Source organism: Coffea eugenioides, chromosome 7 (genome assembly GCF_003713205.1).
Source record: "Coffea eugenioides isolate CCC68of chromosome 7, Ceug_1.0, whole genome shotgun sequence".
In the NCBI taxonomy this organism is placed as follows: Eukaryota; Viridiplantae; Streptophyta; class Magnoliopsida; order Gentianales; family Rubiaceae; genus Coffea; species Coffea eugenioides.
The window spans coordinates 24250670-24259061 of record NC_040041.1 but is presented as its reverse complement, the minus strand read 5'-3'; positions in this window follow the sequence as shown (position 1 = coordinate 24259061).

The window sequence follows — 8392 nt, the reverse complement described above, 5'->3', positions numbered from 1 at the left end:
AAGTAGTTCTTAATTAGTTGAGTGAGCTTTCAATTATAGTTAGTTGAGGGTTAAGTTGAGTGAGTTGTAAAACTCTTTGACTCAACTAAGGAGTTTTAGGGAGAACAAAGAGTGAGATTTCACTTGTATAAGTTAGTTAACTTCACCAACTATTGAAGAACTTACTAGTGAATTCAATTCCAAATATGGAAGAAGTTTGGGAATATGCTTGGTTTGCAATACTTTTACCTTACTGTTATCTTTTTGTTGCTTGTATGGTTTAATTAATTTGCTAACATCTCTTATTGTGTTTGTTTGATTGCTTATTTACTTTAGTTATTTTGGTTAGAAAATTACGTGAATATTTGCCATTATTTGTTTGATTTGTAAACAACCTCAACCTAATTCATTCCCCTCTTAGGGTGTTTTGAATCTTACAACTTGTATCAAAATTTGATCTTCTAGAAATTAAGTTAATATTTTATTTTTAGAGGGCCAATATATTGTTAGACCTCCTATGTTTAGTGGTTCACATTTTAGTAGTTGAAAACAAATAATGAAAGTTTTCTTGTAATCTATTAACATTGAATTTTAATATGTTATTATTAATGGTCCTTATGTTAGAATAATTGATGCTACAACAAATTTGAGTAGATTAAAAATTAGGTAAGAATTAGATGAAAATGATAAAATATCTTTCTTTGAATGCAAAGGTCATGAATATGTTATATAATGATTTAAATGTTTATGAATCTAGTAGGATTAAAGGTTGTACGTCAGCTAAGAAAATTTGGAATAAATTATGTAAAATACGTTATGCTAGCCAAGATATTAGAGAATAAAAATAATTTTTACTTATTGCTAAATATGAATCTTTCAAAATGAAACCTCATGAGAATGTTGATAAGATGTATTATAGATTTAGTGATATTATTAAAAATCTTGAATTATTTGGTAAAGAATACTCTTTGGGTAAAGAATGGAAAACTAAGGCCATGGCCATTGAAGAAGCTAAAAATTTGAATTTTATACTTATTGAATCTCTTATCCATTCTTTAATCTCGTATGAGTTGAAACTAGAATCAAAAGTGCAAGATAAAGAGGAAGCTAGAGCCAAGAGAGATATTGCACTTAAGGTCTCTCAAGAGGAAAAGAATCTATTCTCATTTGATAATGAAAATGTGAAATTTGACGAAAGTAATGTAGCTCTTATAACCAAGATCATCGAAAAAACTCTTCAATAATAAGAAAGCATTTAGAAGAGATGGACCAAACAATAATCATTTATCAAATTCTACCAAACCAAGAGGACATAGAAGATAAAATATCAACAACTTTTAAATCACATGGAATGATTACAATTAAAATGGTGAAATTGAAGAAGAATATGAAAGGTCTCAAATGGCACTTATGATCATTGGGGATGATGAGGTACTTTCTAGTTATTCGTCTCATGATGAAAATGATGATAACATTGATGATGATGCTGAGGCATTTGTTATAAAATTGTATGAAAGTTTAAAAGAGTCTTATGCTAAAAATAAGGAATTGAAAATTAAAATAAATATTTGTTGAATGAAAACTCCAAATATTTTCAAAAATATAAGAGATTGAGAAAAGAAAATGATGATTTGAAATGAAAGTTGGATGAGAAAATAAAGTTTTATAAAAAGTTAAGGAGGAACAAGTTTTGTTGAAATAAAGAATGAATGACCTAAATATTTTTCTTCAAACTAAGAAGCAACATATTTTTTTGTTAAAAAATGGAAGATGTTCAAGTGTTAATAAACATTTTACTCTTTTTAGAAAGAATGGTCTTTATCTTATAAAATCTACTCATGTTAGAAACCATGATATTATATGTAATTATTATTATCAATGTTATCATATGAAGAATGATTGTTCCATGAAAAGAAATATGAAATTAGGAATGAAAACTATTTGAGTAGTGAAGGGCAGAAACTAACCTCATGGACCTAAGAGAAAGGGGGCACCAAAAGTGAGTCCTTGTGACAGCTCCACCTCACCCTAAGACGAACCAAAGGGTCCGGCGGACCGCCTGCCCAACTCTCGCCAGGACTACGGAGTCGATTCACACAAACCCAAGATAGTACGCGCGATAGGACCCAAAGAAAACGAACAATCGCAAACTCCTAAGGTGAGAACATGCTTTCCAAACCAAAAATCATAGTCTCAACGAAATACATTTAATAGACAAAGTTAAACACTTATACATATATTTACATTAGAGCCTTAACATACAGTGCAATCCAAGGTATTCATACTACATAAAATACAAAATACAATTAGGGCTTCGTTTCCAAAAGCACTTAACAACATGACATATATACTAGTTTGACCATTTTCTTCCAAAATCGTGATTTTCAAGTTTGTCCCCTGTAAGGAAAACAAAGGTAACAGAAAGGAGTGAGTTTACGCTCAATGAGGTACCAAACATATAGGGGTAAAATCATGACCTTTTACGTTTAACCAATCAGATACAGATACCAGATACAAATACCATGTAACAGCCCCACTTTCCCCTAAGGCGAACCAAAGGGGTTAGCAGACTGCCTGCCCAACTCTCGCCAGGACTACGGATCAGTTCACGTCGATCTAATACGTTCCGGAACATACCCACGCGCGTAAACAAGTCAAAATCACAAAATAAAAAAAAACGAAAATCGAAGCCGATGATGAACAGTACCGGCCACGTCAGAATCCAGATACTAGGCCGAGAGTAGCCAAAATTTTTCTTTTGCCGTTTGAAATACGAGTTGATCCGAAATTCAACCAAATATCAACCAAACATACATACATTGAAATGTAACATTTACAAGCCAAAACGGCATATCAAAAAACCATTCATTACGAATATTCATGTTCGGTTTGCCAATCAAAAGAAAGTGAACCCAATACACATTAGGGTTTCATTCAAAGAGCTATCCAAAAGATACATTTACATGAGCTCAACTTGACAACCAACAAGTATAACCTTTCCAAAAGTGGTCATTTTCATGTAAGGAAAACAAATGGAATGGAATGAGCTTAAGCCCAGTGAGTTACTACCACATAAGCAACAAAGATCACATAAGCATAATCTTTCATTTCAAGTACACAATTAAGAAGTAAAACAAGTCGGTAAAAGGATACGGACGGCTCTCAAGAGCCCATTTCCATGCTTACATTCTTGATCCAATCTCATTGACTCTCCGTCAACGTTTATGAGTACCAACCGTAGAACCCACTTCACTCCCATCCCTTCCACCAAACATACCCCAACCGGGCCCGCACTCCAATCAGTAGCTTTTGGTAATACTCGAGTTTACCGGAATCAAGAGTCTCATTACTACAAGATTCCCCAGTACAGTCCCCGTGGCATGTCAATTTTCACGACCAAGCCCTCGCCGGCTCGATTCAATTGACTACCAACGGGGTTGAGCTCAGTAGTACAGTAAGGCCGTTGGATACTCGTCCAAACGACACCAAATCAGTTTTTCATGAAGTGAATTCAATATCTCATATAGCAAGTGCAGTATATCAGTGAAGCGGTAAACAGTCATTAACGGTATCACAAGGGGTGAGGGCGGTCAAGTACACCCTCACCTCAATCAATTCCAATAGCCAAATAAGCCTTCAAGGCATCAAAATCACATATAGCAAAGCCACATTGTAACATTCAAGTGAGTAGTATACTCACCAATCAAGTAGGTGATGTTTCATGCACCGTCGTTAAAAGGACGTCGTGAACTCCCGTCACGTCCTAAAACATACAAACAAATACAATGAGACTCGATAACGAGTCATAAAGCCATGCCAATCACAACCCCAATAGGGTTTCATATGCATATATAAGCATTATAGCAAACCAGAAAATCAGGAAATGTAACTAACTTGGCCCTAACAACAAAAACAGTTTTGTCCTCATTATGCGGTAATGGCACAAATTACGTTACGCTTATCGGATGAGAGTGCAAGACCCACCATCTCGAAGCTAAAACACAGGGCTACAACAATGTAGAAGGCCACTCAGTCCAAATCCTAGCACAACTAGGTCAAATATGCAAAATACCAAACCAGAACCTTAATTGCAGGTTTACAAATTACACTATGCTGTAATTAGTCCAAATCAGTCTGTAAAAGTCCAAATTCATTGATTCCAAAGGCATGCGGTAGCTAAGACATCAAGATACATTTCATCAGAAGACCTCAACAACCAAATCCAAAGAAATACCAGTCAAAACAGCCGATTACAGGCGCAGTTCGGCCATCCTGATGAACCCAGAACAGCAATAGTAATTTCGATATTTCTCACTCTACACTACTCCAAATGACCTGAAATTTTACAGGAACCTCAAACACATCAATACCTACAATGTTCATGTTTTAATCAAAGACCAATTCGGCCTCTAACCATGAGATACAAAACCGGACAGAATTAGGGATATAAAACCCTAACTTTCTCAACTTCCTTCCAAATCCAAAATTGGTTACAATTATCTATCATATACACCTACTAGAGTCATTAAACATCAATTCCCATCATCAAGGATAGACACAACATCACATTCATATGAAACCAGAAAATTCATCAATAAATTGAAAACTTCACCAATTCATCTCAAACCAAGAAATAAACCACAAATTTCAGCACTTTAGCTACCACTAAGCACAACTTAAGCTTCATTAGGTGTAGGAGGAAGTTCAATCACTACTTACCTAGAACACAAGAGAGGGAGAGTTGTAGGACACCTTAGCTTCCTTGGACACTTCCACAAAATCACTTACTAGCACCAAATGGAGGGATTTTATGGAGTAGAAACAAATTTAAGCACTTGGTTTGGATGATTTGCACTAGATGGAGAGTTTTTCTTTGAAGAGTTTTTCTTTCTTCCTTGCTAGAGAGGGCCGGCCACAATGGTGAAGAAATGGTGATTTTTGTGGTAATTTTGAGATATTTAATCAATGGGTCAATTAAGTAAAAAAAATGAATAGTTGTCATCCACTCTTAAAGTGACACTTGTCACTTCATTTAAAGCATTTCTATCCTTTTGTTTCCTCTCACATCAATCACATCACATCCTCTACTTATCTCTTAACACCCGGTAAAGTTCAACCAGTATCCAAAACTTAACCTTATTGGCCGAATTTTTCCGAACTTTTCGCACTAGTGGGTCCCACGTCCATTATATATTCTTAATTTTTCAAAAACTATCCAATACTTGTCAGGATCAAGCGCTTACCATTACACCAAAAGCTATAGCTATTAGCGAAGGCGCAACTTTATTTCCTTAACCACAATGGCAGCGCAAAGCACCGTACCACGCTCGGCCAGCATGAGGGGCTGCACCCCTAGGTGCCACGGGCTGGGCGGTTAGTCCCTTCAAGCCGGGATCTGAGGGATGTTGCTGATTAGGCCAACAATCCCTCCCCCAGCAACAGCCAGGGAGACTCGAACCCGCGACCTCGCTCTGATACCACTTGTCAGGATCAAGCGCTTACCATTACACCAAAAGCTATAGCTATTAGCGAAGGCGCAACTTTATTTCCTTAACCACAATGGCAGCGCAAAGCACCGTACCACGCTCGGCCAGCATGAGGGGCTGCACCCCTAGGTGCCACGGGCTGGGCGGTTAGTCCCTTCAAGCCGGGATCTGAGGGATGTTGCTGATTAGGCCAACAATACTAGAAAAATCATCTAAAAACTATAATTACTCATAAAATCCACCAAGAAAATTTTCCTAAGCCAGAAAATGCAGAAAACAATCAATTAAAGGGGAAAAACCCTAGGAAAATTATTAGGAAAAAATACGGGTTCTCACATACCAGATATAAAGGAAAGCAGTTAGACACAGTGATTCAAAGGGAAAAGATACAAGTGGCTCTCAGGAGCCAGATTTCCATTTGCAGTACTTGATCCGAACCCGTTGACTCTCCTTCAACGTAAATAGAACCAACATATCTGTAGACCCCACTTTACACAATTTTCGTTCACCAAACATACCCCTACCGGGCCCGAACGCCGAACAGGAACAGTAATGGTAATACTCAAATATACCGGAATCAAGAGTCTCAATACCCAAAGATTTCCAAAACAGACTACTGTGGTTCGTTATCTAATCGACCAGGCCCTTGCCGGCCCTACTTGAGTAACTAGCCACAGGTGTTGAGTTCAGAGGTCACAGAAAAGTCGTTGGATACCAGCCTCCAAATGACGTTCGAACAGACTCAGATACAGTTAACAGATTACACACAGTAAATAGGCATATGGACAGACAAGAGAACGAGTGTGATAAAGTACACCCTCGTCTCAAACAGAATAAACAGATAGTGCAGTCATTTAAATCGCAGATTGCAGGGGCAGAAACCAAGTTAAGCAGCAAATGAGGGGAGTGGTACACTCACCGGTTCCAGTACAAATACTTCAAAAGTTTTTTACTCAAAGTGGTTTTAATCGCTAAGAAACCCTAAAATAATTAAGATAAAACAATTATAGTTCGCACATCCACAAACCCAGTAAATGGAATGCATAAAAGAGACTCGACTACATGTCGTATGCCTTTCCAGGTTAAGTACTAGTACAGAAGAATAAACATATGATTTTTGAATAAAAGATAACAGTTGGTCCTAGGGTTACAAACAACCCTCAAAACCCTTCATTTTTACTAAGATCAACTCAACTTGAAGGAATCGCGTAGCCTTAAAATTTTGGGCAGCATGCCCTCTGTATTTTGCTATATTCCAGCCATTTATGGCTTCATTGTTTTTTTCCAAGTCAGTCCAATTCAACACATAAGAAATCTCAATACAATAACCCTTCAACTAGACTCAAATTCATCCAAATACACAGCAAGTTTAGGAATGCAACTAGAATTCAAGTTTTAAGAACAAAAGCTAAATAGCAGGTTTGACGTTTCTTAGTGGAACAGACATAACCGAAGCTACGCTTATCGGATTGGAGTGCAATTTATGCTGTTTCGAAGTTAAGATAAAGGCCTGCAACTTTGAAGAAAACCACTTAGTCCAGTTCCTAGTGTATCTAGGTCAAATTGTAAATTACAGAACCAGCATCCGATTGAGGTGAATCTTATGGAGTTTAGAAGCCAAGACATCTACCTACATTTCTTATGTAGACCTCGAAAGCTAAATCATGCATTTTCAGAGTCAAAAATTGAAATCTCCACAAAGACAGAAAACTGTCCGCGAAAATAGGGTTTATGGGCAGTCAAGGGTATTTCAGTCATTTTATGGGTTACAGTCCTCCAATTGAGCTGAAATTTTGAAGGCAGCTATTTAACATCATTTCCTACAACTTTCATGTTTTGTGATAAGCCTAATTCGGCCTCTAACCTAGTCAAACAAAACCGGACAGAACAGGGCAAATTGGAACCCTAAAACTGGAATTTCAGCACAAAACTGAAATTTGTCTGCAAACAATCGTAATTAGCACACAAGGGATCCATTTAACACAATTTAGATCCATCAATTCAAGACCAACCATAACCATCATATGAAAACAGAAAATTCCCACAAAAATCAGAAATTTAGCTAACTCTACTCTAATCCATAAAATCTTCCATAAAACCAACTAGTTAGCTACCATAAGTCACCAATTGACCATTATTAGAAACAAAAGTGAGTTCCAAGCAAAATACCTTAACTCCTCATGAAAGGTAGTAGTTTAAGGGTTTTTCTTTCAAAACAACTCCGCCAAGTTCTTCAAACTCCCTTAGCAAGTCGATTTTGTGGACTAATTCAAGAGTTAATCGGTTGGATTTCAAGATTTGTGTAAGAAATGGAAGATATAGTTGAAGCTTTCTTTTCTTTTCTCTCAAGGTGGAGTTCGGCCAAGGAGGTATGTGAGAACCCTCTTTTTTTTTAATACAATTTCTCAAAACTACATGCCTTGCACCAAGATTTAAACCACCTTTTATACGCCCTAGTATTATATTTTACAATGTGTTACAACAAATCCCTTATATTGACCCTCACTTTAAAACACAATTTTCTTATTTACATGCCTTATTATAAGATTTAGCCTATTATAAGATTTAGCCTATTTACATGCCTTGATATAAGATTTAGCCTATTTAATATCTGCCCTTACAAATTATTTTCTAGTTGTTATAATAATTTCCATGCATTTCATTTCAATTCATTTTACTTGAAGTAGAATATTGCCTTGAGCTAGGTTGTAAATAATTCACCACTTGTAATTGTCCAAGTGTTCTTGTTTTAGTGGTAGAGACTTTATGTGAGTGATTAGAGATGTTAGATAATTATTGGTGCATTTGGAAAGGTAAGAAGACCATTAGTCAAAGATTAAGCAAGGTTTGGTTAAGAAAAGAGCCATGTGGCAAAACCCTAGCCATGGGCTAGTTTGACTAAAGATTAGAAGACATTTTAAAAACCA